Genomic DNA, 14,680 nt, shown 5'->3' on the forward strand with positions numbered 1-14,680 from the left:
GTAAGACTGTTTCAATTTGTCTGAATTGTTTTCCAAAGTATTTTGAATAGAATATTTTAACACTTCTGTCAATTCTGAAAGATAGACAAAACTTTGCTTTTTACGTAGGTTTAATACTATGGAAATAATTTATTTAACCTTTATCTTCATTCTCCTTTGCTAAAGTAATGAGGAACAACTTATCTTTGGGTTTTGTCTTTTTTTTTTTAATAGTCAGTCTCTTTGTATGTCGACTTGGAAGATGATTACCAAATCAATTGACTGCTTGGTTTATTGAATGCTTGTGGTTTGTAAAATATTGTATTTTAAATGCATAATTAAAAGATGTACACAAGAAAGATGGCCAGAGACAAATACCCTTGACTAAAATAGAAGACCTCTATATATGTTTTAGGGTATAAATCCAACAAAAGGCAATGTGCACCAAAGTGGCTATATGCATGCATGAAATGCTTAATGAAATATGCCATTTCTAGTACAAATAATTGTCTTTGTTTTCATCATCCTGCCTTGTGCATCATAGCAGTCTACAGAATAGTGTATGTTTTATCTTGATCTACTATCAGACAGTTCATAAAACTCTAATGGAAATGATGATTTTGCTATTTGAAGTGGTCAAATTTCCATTTTCAAACACATCACAGCTTATAACCACTGATGGCATTTGGGTTTGCTTTTGAGTTTTAGGATAATAGCAAATTATAGAGAAAATCTACCAATTCTTTGTCAGTTGAACTATTAGGGGAAAAGACCCATTACCTTCCTGAAAGAAAAGCAAACCTACCTGGTGTTTTTAAAATGAAATATATATATATTTGTTTGTAGCTATGTGCTATTTGTAAATTCTAGCTCATTAGCCTTGCTTAAGAGACTAGGGAGTTTGTGAAAGAAGATAAAAATCTTTTTTCTCTTACTTTTAGATCCATTTCAGAATAAAGAAAAGAATAAGGAAAGCAATGCAAGGGAGCATCCTTTTTCTTCCTGTTTCAGTGGTCTGTGATCCATAAAATTTAAGTGGTTATTTAGAGCAATCCGACCTGAGGGAAATGTTTTGTTGCACACCTTCACCTTTCTCTTACTTTTTTTCTGAATGTTCTTTCCACCTACCTTCCTCTGTTTCTAGTTGAAGCCCCCAAAGGCTCCCCTACTTCAACTCAAATTCCTCCTCTCCTATGGGCACTTCACTCCCAGAGTCTCCCAGCCCAAAGTGACCTCATTCATTTAACAAATATTTTACAAGAACCAGATTAGAGATCATCCTCTCTAACCAACACCCAACTTACGAAAACTTGTTACAAAATCCATGACATATAATTATTCGACTGCTGGTCAAATAGTTGCAACTATGGGGTGCTATAACTTTGTGAAGCACCAATTCCTAAATTTTCTTCCCCACAATTAAACTAAAATCTATCTGCCTGTAATTACATATTGGTCCTTTTTCTGCTCCTTAAAGATATTGAAGACATTTAATCCCTTTTACAAATGGTCCTTCAAATATTTGAATAAAGTCATGTTTCACTCTTGCATTTTTTTTTTTTGAGTCAAAACCAACCCAATTCTTTCTTCAGTCTACCATTATGAATTAGTTCTAAACACTCCATAATAATCTGGATCTCCTTCTACCTACACTTCAAGTTACTGACGTTCCTTTTTAAAATATCACCTCGATTACTGTTCTATATGTTGATTGTGGTAGTTTTTACATGATTTTATACACTTTGTAAATTTATCAAACTACAATTAAAATGGGTGAATTTTATTGACTATAAATGATAACAGTGAAGGAGAAAAAAACATGGAGGCAAGGCAATATAATATTTATAGTCTCACCTGACTGGAACACATCCTTCAGGAGTTGTCTAATTAGAATACAATGCAGTACAGTTATCACCTTCCAGGTCCTGGACACTATTCTTCCACTTTATTTTTTAGCCTTGGCAGTACTGGTTCACAACAGTAAATATGCAATCAAGAAAAACTGCAAGGACCTTATGTTGTTTGTGGGAAATTATACACAATTGATATTTGAAATCAAATGTAGATCTAAACATATATCCCAGTTTTGTTTCTTCTTAACTTTTATTTATCTTCAATGTTCATTTGCTCTCTGAGCACAGATATATTAGGCCCTATTATGTGCCATGCAAAGGTGAGCAAGTGACATAAAGCCCTGCCCTCTTATAGCTTATGGTAACTTCCGGGAGATAAACACAAAAGAAAAACAAAAGAACAAGGAAGCAAAATAATTACAAATTATGTTCAGTGTAATGGGGACTGGGGGAGGGATAGGGTGCTAATATAGAGAATAACAGGGAATGGGAGATGGAGGGGTAGACACATTCTACGTTAAACTGATGGTTTAAGGAAGACAACATAAAGGATATCACATTTAATATGAAATCTTAATCTTAATTTACAAGAGATAAAGATGGTAAGACCTGAAAAGATCACAGTACAAGCCAAGAAAACATAGTTTAACTTGTTTGAGAAACAGACTCAAGGTCAGAAAATGGGAGGCTCTAGCATGAAATAGGGGAGAACAGTTAGGCTGGGCAAGATCATGCAAGATTTGGAGATTCTGTATCATAAAGGATTTGGATATTTTTTTCTGTGTGCTATAGGAGGGCACAGTAAGATTTTAAATAGGAGAATGGTGTGATCCAACTTTACAAAGATCATTTCACCTGCAGTGTGCAAAATAGATTGGAGGGTGACAAGAAGAGAGATCAAAACACATGAATGAACATTTTGAACATGGTTAAGCACAGCCTAAATACTTAGATAAGGATGTGTTCTTTATTCACCACCTTTAACTATGGTTGTTTAACCTGCGGTCTCAAAAGTGTGATGCACACACTTCTGTGAATACATGAAATGATTGTTTGAAGTACAAGAAAAGCAATGAGGTATTTCTATTCATATTTTTATCTCATGCTGAAAAGCTCTGGGAATTTTTATGCCTATTTCATAATATATGCATTGTAGTACCACTATTCACATGCATATACACATGTTTATACACACATATAATGACTGGGTGCTTAAAAAGTTATACTGATATGAATGCATCATCTCAAAATTTGGAGACCCTAGTTTCAACCAGTGGATATTCCACTTAAACTGTCATCCAGCCTGTAGGTCTCTGTTTTGTCCATAAATTTGTGTTGTATATATACCCTTGAGCCTCACTCTCTCAAGTAATGTGGCAAAATATGGGTTTAGATATTTCAGTTAGTTATATGGGTTTACATTTCTGGATTCTGTGTTCTGTTTTGCATTATAAACTCTTTAGGATAAGGAAGCAATTATTCTAGAAGTATAAACATTGACTACATGTGAATGGTCATACAGTCCTCCCTAAAATGAGAGAGAGAAAAAAAAAAAAACCATGGAACAATTGGGGCATTTTAAACAATATTAATGAAAATTAAAATCACAATACCATTTACAATCACTGCAAAGAAAATAAATTTCTTAAGTGTAAACTTAATATAATATGTACAGGATCTATATGCTGCAAATTACATAATGCTGATGAAAGAATGATCTAAGTAAATGGACAGGTGTTCTGTGTTCATGGATTGGAAGATTCAACATAGTAAAGCCGTCAATTCTCCCTAAACTGATCTACAGATTTAATGCAGTTCTTATCAAAATCCCAGCAAGATTTTCTATTGACACAGATAAGCTAATTCTAAAATTTATATGAAAAGACTAGAACAGCTGAAAATAAACATAAAAAGGAAGAAAAAAACTGGGAAAAATCACTCTATCTAAAGCCCACTGTATAGCTATGGTAATCAAGACTCTATGGTATTGACAGAAGGATAGACAAATAGATCAGTGGAACAAAATAGAGAATCAAGAAGCAGACACATACAAATATGCCCAACTGTTTTTGTCAAAGTTACGAAAGTAATCCAATGAGAGAAAAGATACTGCTTTCAAAAAATGAGGCTGGAATAATTGGATATCCATGGTCAACAAAATGAACATCAACCTAAACCTCACACTTTAAACAAACATTGAAACATCAAAATAGATTTTAGATTTAAATATAAAACATAAAACTATGTTACTTTCAGAAAAAGCATAGGAGAAAATCTTTGGAATCTAGGCTAAGCAAAAGAGTTCTTGGAATTGACACCAAAAACAAAATCCATAAAAGGGAAAATTGAAAATTGGATCTCATCAAAACTAAAAACTTTGTTCCGTGAAAACCCATGTGAAAAGGATGAAAAGACTAGCCATAGACTGGGAGAAAATATTTGCAAACCATATATGCAACAAAGTACTAGTATCTAGAATATATATTTTTTTAAAAATCTCAAAATTCAAAGGTAAACTTTGCAAAAACAAAACCTAATAAAATCAGGAAATGAGCAAAGACCTGAAGAGACATCTCACTGAAAGGACACACAGATGGCAAGTAAGCCCATGAAAAAAATATTCAATGTCATTGGTCACTAGGGAAATGCAAATTAAAACCACAATGAGATATCATTAAACACCTATCAGAATGGTAGGAAAAAAAAAAAGCTATAAAGCCAAATGCTGACAAGGATGCGGAGAAGCAAGATCACTCATATATTGCTGGTGGGAACGAAAAATGGTACAGCCATTTTGGAAAACAGTTTGGAAGTTTCTTACATAACTAAACAGGTAACTACCATAAGATTCAGCAAATACACTCTTCGATATCTATCCCAGAGAAATGAAAACTTATGTTCACACAAAAAAACCTGTACACAAATGTTCATAGCAGTTTGTTATAGTTCCCAAAATGGAAAAAGCCAGACATCCTTTAACTGGTGAACAACTAAACAAATTTTGGTTCAACTATACCATGGAATACTGTACTACTTAGCAATAAACAAACAAACAAATAAAAACTATTGAAATACATACAAGTTGGATGAATATCCAGGAACTATGCTGAGTGAAAAAAGAGTACGAAAAGTTACAAATGGTATGATTCCATTTACGTAACATCTTGAAATGACAAAATTATAAAAATAGGGACAGGAGTGGGGAGGGACCTGGCTATGGCTATAAAAGAGAAACGGTATATTTTGGGTGCTGGAATGGGTTCTTATCTTAACTCTATTAAAGTGACTATCCTGGTAGTGATATGACATTACTGTGGTTTTTCAAGATTGAAAATTTTACCAACAGGGAAAACTAGGTAAAGAGTACAGGGATCTCTCTGTATTATTTCTTACAAATGCCTGTGAATCTATATATTTTTTCAAATTTAAAAGCATAATAAAAATATATGAATATAAGATATAATTAATATTACCTTTAAAAGATGTAACCTTCACCGTAATCTTTAGGAAACATATAGTAACTTCTGAAGACAACATTGCCAATCAAAAGAACTGTTCAAATTATACATATATTTATATACACACACACAGTGATGGTTAATTTTAATGTATCAACTTGGCTAGGTTATGGTGTCCAGTTTTTTGGTCAAACATTAGTCTACATGTTGCTGTGAAGGCATTTTATAAATGTTACTAACATCTAAAATCAGTTGACAAGGAGATTACCCTCAATAATGTGGGTGGGGCTCATCCAATCAGTTGGAGACCTTAAGAGCAAAAACTGAGGTTTCCCAGAAAAGAAGTTCTGCCTTAAGACTACAATGTCATCTCCTACCAGTGTCCAGCCTGCAGGCCTACCCTAGGATTTCAGACTTGCCAGATCCCACAATAATGTGAGCCAATTCCTTTAAATGAAAAAATAAATAAATATAAATATACATACACAGACAGGTACATATATCCTATGGATTGTCTTTCTCTGGAGAACAAGGACTGATTCATTCATTTTTACTAAGCATCAATAAAGACCCATCCACTTACCCTTCCCCAAGGTGCCTCTAAGCTTATTTTCACATGCAGAAAATATGACAGAATTGATATTATTCTTTCCAGAAGTTTATAAAAATGTCTTCCATCTTAACAAGAAAGGGTTTATAACCCAAAACTGCAAATTAAAAAGAAAATTCATGTTTGATTGCTCCATGTTAAATTAGATAAATTAATGAAATATTTATATTCAACCTAATAAAGATACTTCACTGTAGAGTTAATATAAGTAGCCCTCTTGCCCATGTATATTTTTTCCTACTGGAATTTTTAAAATGATAATCTTCCTGCTCATCTTGCATACTAATGAGTAATTCATAAAGGTTTGGTAATCTCAATAAATTCAGAAGTAGAAATGACATTGGTAAGATGTGGTATTAAAATTTTGGCATATTTATACTTCAGGCCAACAACATACATATACTTCAGAATTATGGTATAGCACTTTAACGACAATGGCATAAATAATATATGTAGGGAAAAAATGACTAGAAAGCAATTCTTACCATGTGATTAGTGGTTACATTAGGAATTGGGTGGCATACACATGGTAGTCCTTCTGCATCACAGCAGAATTTATTAATCAGTTACAGCTGTGGTGGACAAATGTGCTGGTCGAAGAATTTTTTTTCAACCCCTCATTTTGGAAGCCATCTTAAATTGTTGTTCTGGTTTGCTAATGCTGCCGGAATGCAAAACACCAGAGATGGATTGGCTTTTATAAAAGGGGGTTTATTTGGTTACACAGTTACAGTCTTAAGGCCATAAAGTGTCCAAGGTAACACATCAGCAATCAGGTACCTTAACTGTAGGATGGCCAATGGCATCCGGAAAACCTCTGTTAGCTGGCAAGGCATGTGGCTGGCGTCTGTTCCAAAGTTCTGGTTTCAAAATGGCTTTCTCCCAGGATGTTCCTCTCTAGGCTGCAGTTCCTCAAAAAATGTAACTCTCAGTTGCACTTGGGATATTTTTCCTCTCTTAGCTTCTCCGGAGCAAAAGTCTGCTTTCAACAGCCATCTTCAAACTGTTTCTCATCTGCAGCTCCTGTGCTTTCTTCAAAGTGTCCCTCTTGGCTTTACCTCCTCTTCAAAACGTCACTCACAGCTGCCCATCAGCTCATTTATACAGCTCCACTGATCAAGGCCCACCCTGAATGGGTGGGGCCACACCTCCATGGAAATTATCTCATCAGAGTTATCACCCACAGCTGTGTGGGGTACACTCCATGGAAACACTCAAAGAATTACAATCTAATCAACACCGATAGGTCCGCCCACACAAGACTACATCAAAGACAATGGCATTTGGGGGACACAATACATTCAAACTGGCACAACTGTCAAATTTGGTAGTCAAGTCATTTTTCTTTCATTTCTGTGTGAGAAATTATATTATGAATGATTTTGTGTGCTTTTCAAATTTTCTATATTCTATTGAATTTTTTAGACACAATGTGATCAAATATCAATTAACTAAGTTGTCAGACTACTAACAGATCTATCCCAAAAGGAAATAGTCTTTATCCCAAGAAGATTTGCCTAATGGGAAACTGAAGTATAAAAATAAGGAAGATGCAATATTTAAGTTTTCCATGAAAGAATAACTCAAAATGTTAGGAGGGTGCCAGAATTGTTTCATAAATACAAAATTGTTGTATGCAAAGAATCATATACTGAGAGAACAATGGCAGTCAAGTGGTTTCTAAGTGTAAAGTTTTACCTTACTAAAAGTAAATATCAAGTCAGTCTGTGTAAATGATATTAAAATAGTCAACTTAGCTATTTTTAAATGTCCTTCTTTTTGCCAGAAGCTGTGCTATGGGCTGGACAGGGAAAAAAAAAAAATGAACAAGCTGTATATACAGTGTTTCCTTCATGTGGCTCAGAGGCTATGGAGTGAAACAGACTTATAAATAATTACTTGTGATGTCAAGTGATACATGTCCTAATAGAAGAATAAACAAAATGCCAGGGGAACAAAAGATGGACAGTTAATCCTGACTGGAGACATCAAGGAATGCTATATGAAAGAGGGGCATTTGAAATAGTTGGTTCTTGAAAAACAAGATGAAGTTCTTCAAGTATAGAAATGAGGATATTCCAGAGAGAAACAATGCATAAGTAAAAACATCACATGTCAAATTTTCTTATCTCTTTACCTCTCCTCCCACTCTGCACCATTTCACCCTGCCAGAAAGAAGCTCAACCTGGGGGGAGTGGGAGTAGCACATAGTAAGCTACTTGGTGGAGAAAGAGGGGACTGAGCATCCTCCCCACTTAGTTTCAGCTCTTGTCTGTGTGGGGTTTCAGAAATTGTTTGTGTGGTAAAACAGATGTTGGAAGATTTAAAATTGAATGAAGTTTAACATTTTTATTATTTTCAATTAGTGAATTGAGACTGGGTTTTGAATCAGTATTGTAAAGAAACAATAGACCACCTTAAAATACCTTAAATACATAAATACACCTTAAAATACATAAAGATAAGCAAGAAGGTCATGGGGCTTGCCTGAACTTTTATCAAAGGGTAAGGTAAGAATTATCCCCTCAAAGGATTTAAAAGTGCAATGAGAAAACTAAATAAAGTGTCTATGATTGCTCTCATTGTATCCTGTTTGTTTCAATATGCTAACAACCCAATCAATTTGTAAAGCTATGTAGAACAATCTACAAAGCCAGTTCTGCCAAAAAATTGACCTTCAAAATAGTTCATATCTATTGAACAGTTACTACGTTACCTGTCTAACTCTTTTAATAGTGTGATCCCACTCAGTTCTCAATGAGCCCAAGGACACACAGTCAGTTATTAAGGAGTGGATCCTAGATTTTAACTCAAACAATCTTGAAAATAAAATTCTATATTCTCAAAGTTGAAAGAAAGAATGCATTTCAAGTCTGAAACACCTTATTTTAATGGCCTAATTTTATCAGGCTCCCTATCTGATTGCTATATTTATTGTCTCAATGAAATATAAATATGATTTGTCAGCATATATACATGCATGTAGAAAAAGGAGTTCCTTTCAATGAGGCCACATCACAGACACTGGCAATCAAATAAACATCCAAACAGCAAGACCCTTTTATTTGGAGCTCGGTGGGAAGTTGTGTTAGTATCTCATATTGATCAACTCACGGACATGTGAATATTTGTACTTGGTGGATAGGAGAAAAGGCTTCAGGAATAAATAATCTATTTCTAGGCTTCCAAGAACTAACAGCAGTTCTCCTAAGCCTTTAATGAGATGCAAGCTAGAACCATTTAATGATACCTGAGGCAGTTACCATTAGAGCCCTAGGGCCACTCCTGCCCCAGACCCAGTCAGATGCATACAGATCTGTTATTAATCTCCTTACTTATTTAGTTTGTCTGAAAAACGATAGCTGAATAAAATATTTAACAGCTAAATCTTTTTTTTCCTATTAAAGACTTTTAAAGTGAAATCACAAACAGTTAAAAAAAAGACCAAAAAATATATTTATTCTAAAGGTTACAGAAATTGATGCATGTAAAAATGTCCATCTAAAAATGACACAACCTCAAAAGTTTTCTATTTTTTTTAACAAGTATGTTCCAAAAGAATATGGCCACATTTCAGAGAGACATTTCTTCTCCCAACACCATGACAAGTGTTGATATCACTAAAATGATTCTGAAAATGAATTCAAAACAACATCATTTTTTTTAATGTTGTAGAAAGTATGTCTTGTGAAGACCTTAGTTATAAGGCTCTCAAGTCAATGCTCTTACAGTCAAAAGAAACTTTCTGGATGGTTGCATGGATCTTTCTTAAAAACTTTATTTTAAGCACTCATGTACACGCACATCTACACACACTTTATATTTTTAAAAGTGTGCAAGCCATTTTATTCCTGGCTTCACACATCATCTTTGCCTCACTATATTTTGACCCCTGCTTAATAGCATTAAAACAATTATTTGAAGCTGATGTTCTTATAAGGAAAGTAAGTCTATTTTCTGAAGTAGTACTCTCCAAGCAGAGGGAGAGTTTTCCAAATGGTCCGTAAATTCTCTGTAAATTAAGCACTGGCATTTCACTTCCCTTCTGCTAATCAGGCCAAGCTACCTAATTTCTAACTGTAAAATCAAATGTCTTACTGACTTTCTCCTAGCTGAGTCTTCTCGAATAGCCTCTCATATTAAGGATTCAATGGCTGTGTTTTAAATGAACACGTTTCACTGGCAGGTGCCTGCTGGTTTTTAGGTTTTAAACGGTACCATTACTATCATTTATAAGGATAACATCACAATTAAGAATGTATGAATAATTTAAAATTGAGTAGCATTCAGTTTCACAGTCTGTCTGCCACAAAGGTTTGAAAGTGCAAGGTCTTTATTTTATTACAAAACACTGGCTGTCTGGGTAAAAGGAGATGAAAAGTTACTAATTTCAGGCTTTACTTCAAACCCTTTAATCTTGCAAATAACTGCTTTCAAGGCAGACTTTGTTATCTCCTAAAGCCTACCCAGAATTGTTCAGGATCTTTGTCTTTTCCCAAGGTCCTTACCTTATCCTAGGTGAGCCAAATGAGACAAAAGAGAATCCACTGAAGGAAGTGATTATTTAATAGAGCTTTTCTTTTTCAATCCTAACTTATGCTGTTGGCAAATATTATGAAACACGATCATTTCATTGCCATAAAATAACGTTATATAATTAAAATTCCATTCTATGGTCGGGAACAGTGTGATAAACTGTTTGTGAATTGGTAATTCTATTTATTAAAAATAGAGGCATTAATTTTGACACTTTGAGTTATAACACAGACAAACAGATCTTGTGTTTTAATTAAATGATCTATTTGATGAGTTTTTTTAGTCTAAGATTTAATACCAGATCCTACAATTTTATGGTAAAGAGCAAGGGACGGTCTTAGCAGTGAGTACAGAGATTCAGGAGGAAAAACCTCTGTTAGGATTCAAAAGGGACAGAGCAGAGATCCTTGGGCCTGTCTCTAAAAGATCTCCTCTTTGTGCCAGCCCAGTACCATTAGCTGGATGTTTAAGGCCTTTCCAGCTCCCCTATCCTTTCAGAGTCTCCAGCAAGGCTATCAGTCTGATAATGTGTCACCTATTTTCTAATGATGAAGCAAGGCTGAATATTTTTAAATAAATAAATAACAACCAAACTTCTTTGAGCTTTCTTTCACATTAAGCTACATTTAATATTCATTTCACATTTCTTTTCTATTAATTAAAAGTAAACCATGTATTGTATGGTACATTATCCCTCTAACAGCCCCATGTGGAGATCATGAAGTGGAAGACTAATGGTGTAGACTTTAGCATTTAGTTTTAACCAGAATAATTTACATATCTGTGAGAAGCATCCAAGGCATGTGTAAATAAGCAGAACTGTAAGATATCAAGCCCCTTGCTCAGTTTGCTATGGACTGCCAAGCCATGGGCAGTGTATTTATTCCATCAGTCAGGTAATTTAATGAGACTTACACAGCATCTATTTCTGCAGAAGAGACAAAAGTTATTATTAAGGAGAGGCATGTGGCAGTAAGAAAAATGTGTTTGCTTGTTTTATTTTATTCTATTACCCCAAGTAGCAAAGGTGATCCTATTCAATGTTCATTAAAGTTTACCTTTATAATTTATCAAAGGGGACCCATAGCAACAGCTTTATGCTGAGATTTCAAAATTGGAAACATTAAAATTTGATACAAAATGCCAGATATTTAAGGGGTCTTTTCATTAGAAAAATAACTACATGGCTTTAATCTATAGATTTTTGTTAATGCATAACTCTATCAAGTTAACAGGAGAAAGTACATTCAAGAAAAGTCATCAACTCTGAAAGGGCATTTTAGCTTCAAAATACAAGACTTTGGACCAGTTCTAAAGGAAGAGAGATGTTTCTTAAAGAACTAGGAAGTTTAAATAAATGATCACAGAAAACATAATTTCCAGTGAATTTGTCTGAGAAAAGTTACACTGAATTATGAATAGTGTTAGGCAGTTACTAGAAGACTAAGATTACTTTTAGAAATCACTCTATTCATTTCTTTGATAAAATTTAAATCAGATGACATCAGGATTTAGTGTTCAAACTAATTTGAGTAGTATGATTGTAAAATGTGCTTTGCATGAAATAGCTTTCTCTGTTAGGAAATGATTGTAAAGGGTACAAAATTCAATGAGGATTATGACTCTGATGCCAAACATCCCGAAGAAAGTGAAAATCATAATTTTTGGCATCAGTGTAATAAAGAACAGAAGCAAGTCTCACCCTAATATTTCTTTTTTATTCAGCTATTCAGATAATTGATACAATGGCAGCCATTATATATACTTTGGATTAGTTAGATATTTACCTTAAAACTTCATTCCACTTTACCAAAGTGAAATTAACTTTGATATATTTAGAATTGATCAAATTGATGCTGTTCCTTTAAAAACATCATCTTTTCTAACCCAAACCAACAGTATGAGAGCACAAATGTTCGAACACAGACACTGAATTTTTACATGGCCTCTTGAGTGTTCACACTCCTACAAAGGCTGTCAGACCTGCTAAATGGCATAGCCAAATTTCTCTTGAGTCTTTTTATAATACAATGATACATAACTGTAAGTCAACGTAGCATTTGACTCTTCAAATACCACACCAAAAAGTCCTTTAAATACACAACTCAATCCATGGAAGAATTTGAGCCAGCTCTACAAAAATATCTGTAACTTTACATACCCTTTGCATATTATAACCTAATCTCAAACATTCACACAGTTTTCCCTTCAGTAAAACTCGTTATAAAATCTCTGTCTTGGTTTAGAATGGATCTTCCTCATTCAGATTATGAAATTTACCCTGATTAAACTAAAATAAACCTATAAAATGTGTCCTCTTGTAAATACTAATATCAAAGTTTCTCTGTTTTCATTCCAATATAGTTTTTAATTCAAAGAATACAGGGAATAACTTATTGGCAAAATACTTACTACATAATGGGAAATGAATCTGACAATAGAAAACTGAAAGTCTATGAAAATAAAAAAAATAAAGTTCCTTATTTTTCTAAAGATCCTGCCTTACAACATTTTACTCATTTTTTGTTTTTGTTTTGTTTTGCTGTCATTTTCCCCTGGAGTTTGTGAGTTCCTTGAAGGCACAGAGCATAACTTAGCTATCTTTCTCTCCTTAGCATCTTTATACAGATGCTAAGGCCACACTTTTAAAAATCATCTATATTGAATGTAGAATGAGTACATCTGCCCAGGAGCCCCTGCAACAATTTGAAATATTTTAACTGTAACCTAGATTTTGAGACTAATAAATAAAATGCAAATTGCTTCGAATAGGAAAAATTATACACAAACAATTGAAAAGCTTTTTCTTATTTTAAAAGGTTATTCTTTCTGAGAGATTATTATTTATTTCTCCTCCTCAAATTGTAGTGAGCATGACTGATACGCTACACATTTTTTAAACTTATAGAAAAAGAATTAAAAATTATTTTATTTCCACTTAGGTTTTATAAATTATTCAATAGTCATTCTGATGTAAACTGTCCATGTCATGTTTTTACAGAAAAATTTAACATTTAAAAAACATGTTCTTTCCTCCCTCTTCCAGAAAAGTGTGATAATATAGTAACGTGTAAATTAAAAGACTGCTTGCTACATTATTAGTTGGAGAAGATTCAATGAATTCCTAGCAAAGGGATTTTGACACATTTTCCATCCTTTTATTATAGAATCTCTTCTATATTTTGCCATTAAACTTCTCCAGACAAAGATCAAGGTAAAATTGTTTTCTATTAAATTCCTCAGCTACCTACCAGTGCTTCTTAATTTTCAGTGCCATTTTTCAGTTTACATATGCCCATGCCCCTCCTTTAGAGGCTCTGATTTTTAAAATTCTGGCACAGGTCATGAATGTTTATATGTGGCAGTCATTCGAATAATTCATATTCTCACTCATACTTACGAACCAGTTCTGGGTTCCATAACATCAAGGTTCCAGAGTCGTATCAGATGTAAGTTTCCATTTTTGTTTTCAACTTCAGTAACATATGATATACTAATACTATATAACTGAGAACCTAAAATGTGTGAACAAAGATTACATTAATTCTCTGATATTTCAGGACCAACGAGTCATAATAAACCAAAACATTTGAAAGTTCTGAATTTTAAGAGATTCTTCAGTTGGGATGTGATGACTTTTAATGGTCTTTTACTTCTGCTTTCTGCTTATTGGTACTTAAAGATATCCAGAAATATATTGGGAAAACTCACTTAATTCCTCTTTAAATTACAACAATTTAAAAATGGCTCCAAACATATACTGATGATGATAAGATTATTTAAAGGGGGGGGGAGTCTTTTCTTTAACATGAATTTTATAAAGGAGTCACATGATTATTCAGATAATGCTAACTTGAGACAATAGGAAATAGAATGCTGTGGCATGTAGTCTCTTCCCTTATGTATTAATAACAGCCTTCTGAGCACACACATATTCACTTTCAGATTTTTAAGCAATTAGTTTGCAGATGTCAATAAATAAATGGCATTCATTCCTTAAGCAGGAACCATACCTGTTAACCATCTCAGCCTATTCTAGCTTTAAAGCTGGGCTTGATGCGCACAGCATGCTCAAAAACTGTACTCACAGTTCAAATGAGCTGGATTACAGACCATGACCACTGAGACCCTCACATGACAAAGCCTTTGTGTAATTAATATGCAGGGTAAAATGCTCCCTGGACTGCTGCTAAAGCGATTTAAATCATGCACATAAAAAATGTAATCACAAATTTAGCATGGTG

Source organism: Choloepus didactylus, chromosome 9 (assembly GCF_015220235.1).
Source record: "Choloepus didactylus isolate mChoDid1 chromosome 9, mChoDid1.pri, whole genome shotgun sequence".
NCBI classification, from domain to species: domain Eukaryota; kingdom Metazoa; phylum Chordata; class Mammalia; order Pilosa; family Megalonychidae; genus Choloepus; species Choloepus didactylus.